Source organism: Protomyctophum bolini (genome assembly GCF_963924005.1).
Source record: "Protomyctophum bolini genome assembly, chromosome: 13".
NCBI lineage: Eukaryota > Metazoa > Chordata > Actinopteri > Myctophiformes > Myctophidae > Protomyctophum > Protomyctophum bolini.
Genome location: NC_137874.1, coordinates 39,460,828 through 39,474,772, shown reverse-complemented (window position 1 = coordinate 39,474,772; position 13,945 = coordinate 39,460,828). Strand labels below are relative to the sequence as shown.

At 41.8% G+C, this 13,945-nt stretch overlaps 2 protein-coding genes across 3 annotated transcripts in view; one reads left to right on the top strand and one right to left on the bottom strand.

Moving 5' to 3' along the window:
* Positions 1 to 5,907, bottom strand: part of zbtb20 (zinc finger and BTB domain containing 20) — a 480,443-nt gene extending 474,536 nt beyond the window's left edge. For both annotated transcript variants that reach the window (XM_080780624.1, XM_080780625.1), the window contains exon 1: positions 5,898 to 5,907. The gene's annotated coding sequence lies outside the window, so the exon portion shown is untranslated. The remainder of the gene's footprint in view (positions 1 to 5,897) is intronic.
* LOC308327671 (ephrin type-B receptor 4a-like) overlaps positions 1 to 13,945 on the top strand; it is a gene marked incomplete at its 3' end in the record, with an annotated part of 125,149 nt that overhangs the window by 34,273 nt on the left and 76,931 nt on the right. The window lies entirely within an intron of this gene.

The window sequence follows — 13,945 nt, the reverse complement described above, 5'->3', positions numbered from 1 at the left end:
AGATCTGCTATTTTTAAATAGCTAAAGCATAACATGATGCTATAACACCAAAAGGGCTTCCCGTCCAGAATACGTTAAAGCGCACATCTCCGGTTCAGGTCGCTCCATTACATGGCCGGTGGTGGAGAAGATCGGTATCGTGTTCGGAGGACGGTAGGAACTCCTCCAAGGCTCTGTTGCTTTGCCTGCGAGGCAATTCAAAGCAAACAAACAAAGTGGTGGAAGAAAAAAACAAAGTACTGTAAAGCTAGAACCAGGGGGGGGAGTTCTTTTCATAAACATTATGATGAATGCAATGGTATTCCATGACAGGATGTAACAGATGCAGGAGAAGAAAAGAGTGCAGTGAAACAAGAGACCCACCCCGGCTAGGAGGAGGAGGAGGAGGAGGGGGACGTAACACAGAGAGAGAGAGAGAGAGAGAGGGTGTCGATGGTTTGACACCTTTACACACCCCTCCTCCTCCTCCCCCTCCTCCCCCGCCCACCCCCCCCCCCCCCTCTTTAAAGATGAACATCAGAGCAGGCTTGTGTTGCCGTTCGTTCGCGCTGCAGGAAGTGACCCATTTTTAGGATTAGGGAGCAGGAACCGTCCCCAGACTACAAGCCCCCCCCAGGATGGAGGGGAGGGGGAGGGAGGGGGGTGTGTGTCTCCAATAATCAGAGGATTATAATGGTGACTTACTGTATGTCTGGTTTTCCCCCAATAATTAAACGTGTCTTTATGAAGCGCTTCTTATTCGTCCCTTCCTTCTCAGTTCAATTCAAAGGAGCGTTTACTGACATGAGAAAACATTTTACGTTTATGTTGTCAAAACAGAATAAAAACAATTCAGATTTTACCGGGGTCAGTTTCGAATTGCAGCCGTCCGTCCGTAGGTGCCCTTTGAGAGCGGTTTTGAAGGAGTCAAGGGATTCACATGTCTTAATGACTGTTGGTAGGGCGTTCCACATTTTGGTGGCATATAGGAGCGAAATTAATTTAGTCCCTTGTTTGTGCCGAATCTGGGTTGTACATGGTTTGTTGCACTCCCTCTGGTGTTGTGGGTGTGGACTTTGTTTACATTAAGGAAGTATTTAGACAGGTACGTGGGTATCTTGGTGGTGTGAATGTGTGAATGCCCCTATCCCTAAACTGTAGCTCACAACATTATGAGGGTTGTGTTTCTCACAATTGCGACATATTTCTCAATTGTGAAATTTGAGAAATATGGCAGGGGGCCCCACACCAGCTGTTAAATTATTATTATTATTATTATTATTAAGCAACTTTACAAGCTGGCAATGGCAGACCCAAGTATAGGCAAAGTAGTACGTACAGTGTGTGCTTTAAGCTTGTACGATCTGCTACTTTAGCTATCTTTGGATTTGAATCCTGAAAAGTAACCGTTTCTTTTTGGACGTACAGTATGGTTACCTGGCAGTCAGAGACGATATGCAAGTTGAGAATGTTTCCACGGACGTTGATATGTAAAACTCAATCCATTTTGAATATAGTCAATGCCGTTTTTTATAGCAGATAGCAGACAGTTGGCAAAAACAGGTCAACTGTACAACATGTTTGACATGCGTGGGTGATTATTTTTTACCTGTCAGCCAATACAACTGTATATCGCAAATTACGAGGTATAAAGTAGCAGAACAGGGGGGACGCAATTTTCTTTTGGTGTTTTAAACATTATGTTATAATTTAGCTATTGAAAAATAGCAGATCTACAAGCTCGTAGCGTGCCACCGAGTGGCACGCTACGAGCTTGTAAGTCTGCTATTTGTTTTTAAATCGTGAAAATGCGGCACACAGATCTTTGAATTAGGTATATGTTCTTTCAGAGCGAATGACGTAATTTTTTACGTCAGGCCTAAATGGGTTCATCTTTTTTCAGTGGTAGAAAAATGGGCCTCCATAAAATGTCTACAGTCCACGTGCAAAGTCTGCAAAGTGTTATAGGCTACATTTCACCAAACACTAACTACAAGGAAGCAGACACAGACTAGCACCAGGTCAGACAGACTAGCAATTACAGTCTTTACAGTTATCAATTATCGTACAAAAATGTACACTGGTCTGTTGGCTGATCAAGTAGGACCTCATTGCTGTGCAAACATAATCTGCAATATATCTCAACAGTTGGCGACTAAGTGCTACTGATTATAACTGCACGCAAATGGACTGTTTTTGACATTTACATTCAGCGAGTGGACATGTTGATGGTGCTTTATTGTCAAGAGTTGACAACATTAGTGACGGTTATAGTGAGCTGTAAAATGCCTGACTTCAATGCATAATGCCTGTTGCAAAATGCATTCATTACTCGACCACGCATCACATGCAATAACCCATTCTGACCTGAGATCAGATTCTAAAAATGTCTTCTACATCCTGACAGTTTTCTGAAAAAGCTATGTTTCTATGTCAGTCGTTCTTCCATTTTTCAAAAATAGCAGATCTACAAGCTCGTAGCGCGACACCAAAAAGGGTTACCCCCCCAAAATGGGATAAGGAACTTGTTTAATGCACAGGGTTGGCATCTGTGAATATTCTGAAGACGTTGATATGTAAAACTAATCTTCTGCTTTCACTTTCCTGATGATATGATTTTTTTTTTTTAAATGATTGACATTTTGAAATCAGATTTGTATCAAACGGTTGCTTAAGAGGTTGTATTGTATTACAAAGTTGGTTATTTGCATATCCTGCAACGGCCAGTCTGCTGCCAGCAGTACCACAGCAGCCATACATAAAGTAACCAACAAAAACCTAGATCTACAAGCTCGTAGCGCGGCACCGAGTGCCACGCTACGAGCTTGTAGGTCTGCTTTTTTTGGAAAAATCGTGAAAATGTGGCACAAATCTTTGAATATATTATTTCACACTAGTGAACGTTTTTAACACAAATCTTTGCTTACTGGAGAAGTTGGGGCAGGAACTATGATCTTATCATTTAGGAGTTGCTCAATAATGGGTGTCGATTTCAGCATCAGGACGGAGAGGATACTGCTTCTTATTGGGTCTGTAATCAGATTTAGGAATAACCACTAATGAAGTGGCATCTTTATTAGACCCACATCATATTTATGAGCGGCCCACAATTCCTTTGGAACCTCTATTAGAGCTGGGTGCTTTTCCTTATCCCCACACACAAAAGTGTGTGTAACAACGAACGCGAATGGGTCTGATTCAAATCTTACCAATTTATGGACAGTCAACAGGCAATGAAGTCCCTGGAACAACATATTTTCAGATGGGGGTCGGCGGTCAATTTCATGTATTTTTGGTGGTCCTTCCTTGGCATGAAAATGTTTGAGAACCACTGACACACAGAAAAATGGGGTTTTTCTGAAAACTGTCAGGATTTAGAAGACATTATTTTGTAGAATCTTCCTCGGGTCTAAATGGGGTTCAAAGCTTTTTGAAACGAATGGAAGCAATCTTTTGCTGTTGCACTTTTGAGCCAAACTATAGCAGCGTTTTATCAAAACAATTTAAATAGATTAACCCATTCTGGGCGGGAACCCATTTCGGTGTTAGCATCATGTTATGCTTTAGCTATTGAAAAATAGCAGATCTACAAGCTCATAGCGCGCCACCGAGTGGCGCGCTACGAGCTTGTAGGTCTGCTATTTTTTGAAAAATCGAAGAACAACTGACATTTTTTAGAATCTGATCTCAGGTCAGAATGGGTTAATCAGACCAGTGTGTGTCCAGTGGAAACCTCGTATGAATCTGATCTCAGGTCAGAATGGGTTAAAGCAGCTCCATTTATACGTGCAGTGTGGGACTGTGTCAGACGGCCTGATTAATATCGGACGTCTCTATCCAATAATAATCAGTGGTATTAACCCATTCTGACCTGAGATCAGATTCATACGAGGTTTCCACTGGACACACACTGGTCTGATTAACCCATTCTGACCTGAGATCAGATTCTAAAAAATGTCAGTCGTTCTTCGATTTTTCAAAAAAATAGCAGACCTACAAGCTCGTAGCGCGCCACTCGGTGGCGCGCTACGAGCTTGTAGATCTGCTATTTTTCAATAGCTAAAGCATAACATGATGCGAACACCAAAAGGGGTTCCCGTTCAGAATGGGTTAATAATCTGTGACTCATTTCACAATGATTTCACAATGATTAACATCCTAAACTAAAAACGTCCGAATAATAAGTGGTTATTTATGTCTCACGTTGGTCACTGTCACCGCAGCCAGCGAGCGTGACCGTCCATGCACTGAGGACAAGCTGTGTGTGTGTGTGTGTGTGTGTGTGTGTGTGTGTGTGTGTGTGTGTGTGTGTGTGTGTGTGTGTGTGTGTGTGTGTGTGTGTGTGTGTGTGTTTGTGCGTGCACTGTTTCTACGTGCGTGCGCTGTCTCTATGCGTGCGGCTGTTGATTTGTTTTGATCCATTGTGGAACTGTGAACTGAAGTGAACAACCCCACATTTCCAGCTGTGTGTGTGTGTGTGTGTGTGTGTGTGTTGGCACTTTGGCAGGCTGTGATCAAAGGCCCATCATCTTCACTCGCTACAGCAAAACATGTCTTGGTTTAGATTCTGTTTTTTTCACTACTTTTGTGACAATATAATGACCCAAAAAACGCAAGTTTATGATTATGTGCAAAACATGTTTGAGATGTTGGAGTGTAATTCCTCCTCGGCACCGTTGTGCCCATGTCTGCTTATTCACCACCACTTTTGGATTATTATAATTTTTTGGATTATTATATATTTTCTCTTTGGGCTTGTTTTTATGTTTTGCATGGTGGTGACTTTCTAAAAACCTAACAAGCCAACGTTTCTTTGACACCTTTTGGTTTTAAACATCATGTTATGATATTTGAAAATAGCAGATCTACAAGCTCATAGCACGCCACCGAGTGGCGTGCTATGAGCTTGTAGACTATTTTTTGAAAAATCGTTAAAATGTGGCGCAATCATTGAATATATATTATTTCAGAGCGAACATTTTTAACTAAAATATTGGCTTCTGGGGGGGTCCCTGGAGCTACATATTTTGAGATCGGGGGTCCGTGGCCCAATAGAGATAATCCTGGGGGTCCTTGACATGAAAAAGGTTGAGCACCACTGACAAAAATGTTAGGATTTAGAAGCCCAAAATGGGTTTAATGTATATACTATAATTCCCCATAAGTTTGGGGAGGAGTGTGTGAGGTGACGACAGAATGGGTCTGGTGTCTCTATTTCATAAGCCCTGGCTAAAGTATGCGTGTACATAATGTGTACATTAATATTATAGACCACCATAGTACTTTTAATGATGATACATGCATCTAAAGTGTATTTTATTAGGAATAATATATGGTCTTATTGTTGGCCGTGTTTTGGGTTGTTTTCTCGAGGTGACATTTGGGCTCATTTCAAAGTTTTTTTTTATTATTTTTGGCTTGTGTTTGGATGGAGGTGAGGTTGGCACATTTCTCCTGAGGCGTTGGCATCACGTGGGGCCTCAGTCAGGGGGCCACTGGCATCGGTATAGAGGTGGTGGTAGTGGGTCTCTGGCATCGGTATAGGGGTGGTGGTAGTGGGTCCCTATAGCTTCAGTATGGGGTGGTGGTAGTGGGTCCCTGGCTTCGGTAGGTAGTGGTCTAGTGGACGACCCCCATGACTTCGTTTCGGGAGCTTTTAGCTTCTGCGTGGATCGCATAGACCCAGTATTTCTTCCTTCCAGGGGGCCCTCTCTCTCTCTCTGTGTGTGTGTGTGTGTGTGTGTGTGTGTGTGTGTAGTGTACAGTAGTTGAGTGATGTGCCTGTGTTTTGGCCGGGCTCTGCCCTGAGCCCTCCTCGGCTCTCTGGACTCCCTGCTAGCCCAGAGGAGACAGGAAGGAAGGAAGGAGAGGAAGACCCCGGTCTAATCTCGCTACCTCACAGAGAGTCAACTCTCAACTCTCCCCCCGTGTGTCACAGACACACACACACACACACACACACACACACACACACACACACACACACACACACACACACACACACACACACACACACAGAAGGTGTATATGTAACACGATTCACTATTAACCCACTAAAACCGTGAACGCGGTGGTGGTTATAGTGCTGCACGATTCCTGCTCAAATCTCGTTTTTTCCGATTCTCACTTTTTCCATGACGATATTTATTGTCTGTAGTTGCTGAACATTTACTACATTCAAAATGTGTCACCTGGAGCCATAACTACTGTGGCTTTAAACAGACGACATCAAAGTGTTTGACTTAAACCTCTCTTAAAGTCTCTCTCTTGTAGAAAAAACATAAGCGTACTGTAACTAAAATGAATTTGACAGCCAACTAGTGCTGCCCGATTCTTGCTCACATTTTGATTTCATAGGTGCATAAATCTAGGATCGCAATCCTTTTTCCATCAATCATGCAGCAGTAGCACTAGTCTGTGTCGTTTTAGATTGCTTAGCCTTTGGGTATTACAAAAAATAGCATATTGGCTATTCAAAAATAGCAGATCTACAAGCTCATAGGGTTCATGTCGTGCTATGAGCTTGTAGTTCTGCTATTTCTGTACTCGTGAAAATATCTGTGCATATCTTTGAATATGCCTTTTTTTTAAGCGAACGTTTTTAACTCAAATCTTTGCTGCTTCGTCCCAGAACAACATATGTGGAGATGGCGAATGGATCCATGGGCCAAATTAAATACATATTATCTTGTTTGAGAACCACTGGACATACTGTAGAGAAACATGGGTTTTCCAGAACGCTTAGGGGACAGAACTCGTAGAATTGACCTCGGACCTTAATGGGTTAAAGCTTCAACTGTCCGGGCACTACTCACTACCGTAAAAGGCACTCCTCACTACCGTAAAAGGCACTCCTCACTACCGTAAAAGGCACTCCTCACTACCGTATAAAAGCTTCTCATTCACATGAAAGCTTTCACAAGTATAACACTATATATATACTGTAATATATCCCGGCTCCAAACCATTATATCACAATCACGGGAACGTTTTATTTATGGAGTTGTGAAGTGGATTGAGGCAATACTGTACAGTCACTTTGGTACACATTTACATAAGTGATAACGAGGTTGACTCGAGCGCGGGAATATTACAGATAATGTGCTACTACTGTACATGGAAACAAAGGACTTTCCCCATTGTTCCGTATCAGTACAGTCAGAGACCGTGGAGTAATGTGTGTACAACTACTCTGCTAATGTACTTAAAGTCGCACACTATTTGTTCTGTGTCTGCTCTTTATGTGAGTCGCATATTTTGTAGCTCTTTGAAATAAACGGTACCTTCTTAGTTTGTTTGCTGGTGGTGCCAGTCAGGGCGAGGCCTGACAATAATAAAGTATTTAAATACAAATAATCAAACGCTACAAAGGGTGCATACATACTTTCACATAAACCCCTACAAACTCGGCAGCAGTAAACCATAAATCATTTGTCAAAAATCCAACACTTACCCTATTTTGAACGGGAACCCCTTTTGATGTTAGCATTATGTTATGCTTTATAGCTATTGAAAAATAGCAGATCTACAAGCTCATAGCGCGCCACCGAGTGGCGCGCTACGAGCTTGTAGGTCTGCTATTTTTGAAAAATCGAAGAACGACTGACATAGAAACATAGCTTTTTCAGAAAACTGTCAAGATGTAGAAGATATTTGTAGAATCTGATCTCAGGTCAAAATGGGGTTACATGCACGTATAGGAAATCACAATTCACAATGATAATATTAAATCATACAGATATATATATATATATATATACACACACACACACACACACACACACACACACACACACACACACACACACACACACAGGATTTGAAATTGAGTTCTTGGAGAAGTAGAGCAAGGGAAGGGAATGCAGTTCAGACTCAGTTCAGTTCTCATGGTAACCCATTTTTGGACTTTTGACTCACTTCTCTATTACTTTCTGCTCCCTACAACAGTGGTTCCCAAAGTGTGGTCCGGGGACCCCTATAGGGGTCCTTGAGAGAGTTCCAGGGGGTCCCCCCCCCAGCTAAATCATAGTTATGAACCAAATGGACCCTTATATGGGTCTGTAACTCAGGGAGTGTACAATTAAATTAACAGTGATTGTACAATATACATATACATTGGCAGATTTGTAGATCTGCTACTTTTGCTATTCATTTTGAGGTTTTTGGACATTACGTGAGGTTTACTGTATCTTTCCAGCCGACAGCTGGTTTTTGTACATTAGTTTCTGCCTGCTGTGCTCAGGTCTAGACGTCAGCACCTTGCCTTAATTATTAAGGCATTAATATACCTTGTCTTAATTATTAAGGCACGGCGTTATATTAAGGCTTAACCCATTCTGGGCGGGGAACCCCTTTTGGTGTTTTAACTAAGCGTTATGTTATACTTTAGCCATTGAAAAATAGCAGATCTACAAGCTCATAGCGAGCTTGTAGATCTGCTATTTTTGAAAAATCGAAGAACCACTGACATAGAAACATAGCTTTTTCAGAAAACTGTCAGGATGTAGAAGACATTTTTAGAATCTGATCTCAGGTCAAAATAGGTTAATATAATGCCTCACACAGAGAGAGGGGGGAGGAGGTGGTTAGTGAACCCAGGCAGCTGTTGCTGTTGCCGTGAAGATTATCAAAGCATTTCTCCCCAAAGTTTGGTTGCACTGAAGTTGTTGTTGTTGCTGTTGTTGTTGCTGCTGCGTGCAGACAGAGAGAGAGCAGAGCTCTGTAAACCTCATATCAAAACGTACTGCATTATTCTATCTGTAAGGCTCTGTGTATATTTTTTACTTTGAATTCTGAACAAGTAACCTTAGGAGTATAGTTTAGCATATCTCTGCTGTCACCGGGAAGAAACCATTTAACTCCAAAATGTTAATGTTTCAGGAAATGAAGAAAACGCAAAGCAAAACAAAGCAGTACTGCCTCATTAAAAGTTGGTGTTGTGACTTTATATATTGCCAATTACTGTCTTGCACCCTCAGAAGGTGCTTCAAAACGCCACTGAGCAAACTCCCATTGAAATGAATAGCAGGGGCCCCTCTAGTTTATATATATAGGCCAGGGTTTCCAGTGGACAGACATGACGCTGACGATCACAGGACACCAAGGACCCGATCAGTGACACTCGCCACGGGGTCGATGGTGACACATGGGTGGGTGGGCTGAAGAGAGAGAAGGGTGTCACTCAGTCTGTCTGAGTAGTGACAGACTGGCACCTTTTAGAATAACCCTTTTTAGAAATAATGACGATTCTACACAAAAGGTCTTCTAAATCATGACAGTTTTCTGAACGTTTCTGTGTGTCAGTGGTTTTCAAACTGTTTCATGCCAAGGAGCTCCATCTGAACATATGTAGTTCCAGGGACTCTTCCCATGAAGCAAAGATTTGAGTTTAAAACGTTCTCTCTGAAAGAATATATACTGTATATATATATTCAAAGATTTGCGCCACATTTTCACGATTTTTCAAAAGTAGCATACCTACAGTACAAGCTCGTAGCACGGCACAGAGTCCCACGCTACGAGCTTGTAGGTCTGCTATTTTTCAATAGCTAAAGTATAACATGATGCTTAGAACACCAAGAGGGGTTTCCCGTCCTGAATGGGATAATAATAAGACTCCTAAAAGAATAACACTTATATTGTTGCTGATGTCCGGTCCGAGCAGAAACCTCTGATCTCCATAACATCTTTTTGTATGTTATTTTTTTTAATCCCCCCTCATAAACTAACGGCGTACTTTATCATATACTCCAGTGTCTCACACAGCACAGAAGCATCAAGATCTCACAGATCTGGCGTTGAGCTTGTAGATCTGCCGCTTTTCAAGCTTTTGAATTTGAATCCTAAAAAAAAAGTGTTTTTAGTTTTTAGTTTTTTGGGACATATGTGGTTTCCACCCCGACAACAGAGACGATGTTTTCCTGATCCCGACGTCTAGACATATTTAACCCATTCTGACCTGAGATCAGATTCTATAAATGTCTTCTACATCCTGACAGTTTTCATTCTGACCTGAGATCAGATTCTATAAATGTCTTCTACATCCTGACAGTTTTCTGAAAAATCTATGTTTCCTTGTCAGTCGTTCTTCGATTTTTCTAAAATAGCAGACCTACAAGCTTGTAGCGCGCCACTCGGTGGCGCGCTATGAGCTTGTAGATCTGCTATTTTTCAATAGCTAAAGCATAACATAATGCTAACACCAAAAGGGGTTCCCGTCTAAAATGCGTTAATTGAGAGACTTCTTATGGAAGCTTCTTATATGGAGAAGAACGGTCATCCAGCCATTATTTCATTTATCCATGTGTGACTCGGGGAGAGCTAGTGCACGAATCAGAGCCGAATTAATTCAGGATAGAATGATTGCAGGCGGCCATTTAAAAGTGTCACAAATTATGTTGTCGATAATGATCAAGAGCCGTGAAGGTAATTCTCTGGGGTTGTCTGGGGACACTATGCTCTTTCTCAACCCCTTTCTCTCCCTCAGTTGAACGTAAACCGGGAACAGAACTAATCCAGAAGTTGTTTTATATATACACGGTAACCCCTTTTGGTGTTTTAACCATTATTTGAAACTTTATCTATTGAAAAAATAGCAGATCTACAAGCTATATGAACTTGTAGGTCTGCTTTGTTTTGAAAAAATGGTGCACATGTGCCTCAAATCTTTGAATATATCCTTGCAGAGTGAACATTTTAACTCAAATCTTTTCTTCTGGGGAGGTCTCTGGAACAACATATTTTCAGATGGGGGCCGGAGGCATATTACATATAGTTTTTGGGGTCTTTGACATGAAATATTGAGCACCACTGATACAGAAACATAAGGTTTACTAGACTAGTTTAATAGACTTATTTTTTTTGTAATTTCGACGTCAGGCCTTAAGGTTTGTGCAACATATGACGACTATTAGCTAAAAGGCATACCAACTAGGGTTGACCCGATCCGATCACGTCATTTTAAAATGGTCGGAATCGGAAAGGGAGCGAAAAAAGATCCTGACCGCGATATCCCTAGTATCAATATTATATTCAATCATGATATTAGACTGGATATTGTCTGCGATTTTGGATATTGTACTATTATGATATGAATCAGAATCAGATAAGACTTTATTGCCGACATAATGTAAACATGTTAAGGAATGTGGTTTGGTGGGACAGCAGAGTGCAGTTACAACAACATTAGCACAAGTGCAAAACAGGACAAGACGGTGCAAAGAACAGTGAATAAAATAAAGTGCGAGAGTTCAAGTGATCAGTGGCGTTAAGTGTTCCATCAAAATATGAAAATATGAATATCGGATCGGGGGAATAATCGGTATCAGCAGATACAGATCAAAATCAAATCAAATCAGAATTGGATCGGGAGCAAAAAAAATAACGTGACCTGCATGTGGAACAACTCTAATGCAATAGAAGAGGCATAACCATGTGTGCATGATTATAATTGGCCAATTAGATTTAATGAATAGCTACATTGTTGCCTCGGGAGTTGAAGGGATTATATATATACTGTATATACAGTATGATGGAGTGGAAAGCAAGATTACACACCAACAAACATTGTAACGTTTCCTTTATCTCATCCTAACCTCAACGTTGTAAGCGCACCGCTAGCTCAATTAGCCCATTCTGAACGGGAACACATTTTGGTGTTAGCATCATGTCATGCTTTAGCTATTGAAAAATAGCAGATCTACAAGCTCGTAGCGCGCCACTCGGTGGCGCGCTACGAGCTTGTAGATCTGCTATTTTTTGAAAAATCGAAGAACGACTGACATTTTTAAGAATCTGATCTCAGGTCAGAATGGGTCAATCAGACCAGTCTGTGTCCACTAGTGGAAACCTCGTATGAATCTGATCTCAGGTCAGAATGGGTTAGGACTCTGCCAGCATCGCAGGGAGAATATACAAACAGCCACAGCAGAGCCTATGTTATTTGTAAAAGCCGTATCAGTGTTTGGAATGAAGCCATGGCCTCCCCTTTCTTCTCCCTTTGAGCTCCAGACACTTCTCAGTCTTCTCCGAGGTGTTTTCGACACACATCTCTATATAACCCATTCTGACCTGAGATCAGATTCTAAAAAATGTCTTCTATGTCAGTCGCTCTTCGATTTTTCAAAAATAGCAGACCTACAAGCTCGTAGCGCGCCACTCGGTGGCGCGCTATGAGCTTGTAGATCTGCTATTTTTCAATAGCTAAAGCATAACATGATGCTAACACCAAAATGGGTTCCCGTTCAGAATGGGATAATTGTTGGAAACTTTGATTTAACCTTATGATTATGTCATCAGTCACCTGCCTCCCTCCTCCCTACAGCCGTTTGTACAGTATGTGTGTACAGTATGTCTGCCGTTTCCCCCCCAGTGGGTGGTCTCATTCTCTATACCGGTGGAAGAAATGTATAAAAGTCACTATTATGCCAACAATACTCAAACAGGAAAAAAGGCCTTTAGTTCATTTTATTTGGGTAGAAATTATACTTTTGACCTGAGATCAGATTCTGAAAAAGCTATGTTTCTATGTCAGTCGTTCTTTGATTTTTCATAAATCGCAGACCTACAAGCTCGTAGCGCGCCACTCGGTGGCGCGCTATGAGCTTGTAGATCTGCTATTTTGTTTTGTTTAAAACACCAAAAGGGGTTCCCCGCACAAAATGGGTTAAAAGTCACTATTATGCCAACAATACTCAAACAGTAAAAAGGGTCTTCAGTTAATTTTACTTGGGTCAAAATTGCAAAAGTTACATCAAAGTACATCAAAATGTACTTAAATAACCAAAATTAAAGTACTAAAATCTTACTATACTGTTTTAGTACTCAGAATTAGGACTTCAAAGTATAGAATGCAAGCACTTAAGAGTAGGCTATACAATATTTGCCTCTGTGAGGTTGTAGCGAAGTATAATTTGTATACTAGTATGATGAAGCTTCCGGAATTTTGAAATGGACACAACTCAAAGTAAAAGTACCTAATATAATTGTTCTCTTCAGTACGGTACACACTCGAGCCGAGTATACTTCTAAGTACCGTATACTTCTAAGTATACTTCTAAGTATACTTCTAAGTATACTTCCCAGTGCGGGTGGGTGGCCTCCTGCTTTGGTATCAAAGCAGGGGAAACGGTTTCCCGGCTTCCTTTTAAAACAGGCTTAAAGTCTGAAAGACAAGGCCGTGCATGTAACATAATGGTACCGTACGTACGCGACATAATGGCACTGTATACTCTACTGTACTCTACAGTACTGTACACGGCCTCTACGGTATGAGGCTAGGGAGGGAGAAAGAAGGAAAAGGAAAAAAAAAACTCCTGTATATCCTGCCTCATAAAACATAATGATAGAGCAGGGATGAAAGTGTGTCGTACACAGTAGTACACACACACACACACACGCACGCACGCACGCACGCACACACAGACGCACACACACACACACACACACACACACACACACACACACACACACACACACACACACACACACACACACACACACACACGCTGTATAAACACAACATTTGCCGGCAGCTATCTTGGGGAGGGAGGGGGGGACGGGGGGGACAGGGGGGGTTCTTTCCGTTTCGGCCTCTGTGGCGACACAAGCAGGTGTGACACACACAGAGAGAGAGAGAGGGAGAGAGAGAGAGAGAGAGTGAGAGTGGCGGTTGTGAGGTTTAGTTTTAATGGTCCCCATCATCCTCGCGGTGGTTGTGCGGTTCTGAGATACAGGTGTCACAGCGACCCGGGGTTTGTTCTGTTTGCTACCGTGTAGTTATTCATTTATTTTTTTCCAGTTTTATACTCTGTGCCTTTCTTTCTTGCTTTCTTTCGGGGCTGAAAACTCAACGTGGAGATAATTGTGTTTTGTTTGGGTTCCTTCTCGGTTGGCCGCGCCGTGCGCTGGTTTTATAAGAGGCTTATACGATACGGACAAAGCCTCAAAGTGCACAAGTACAAACTAC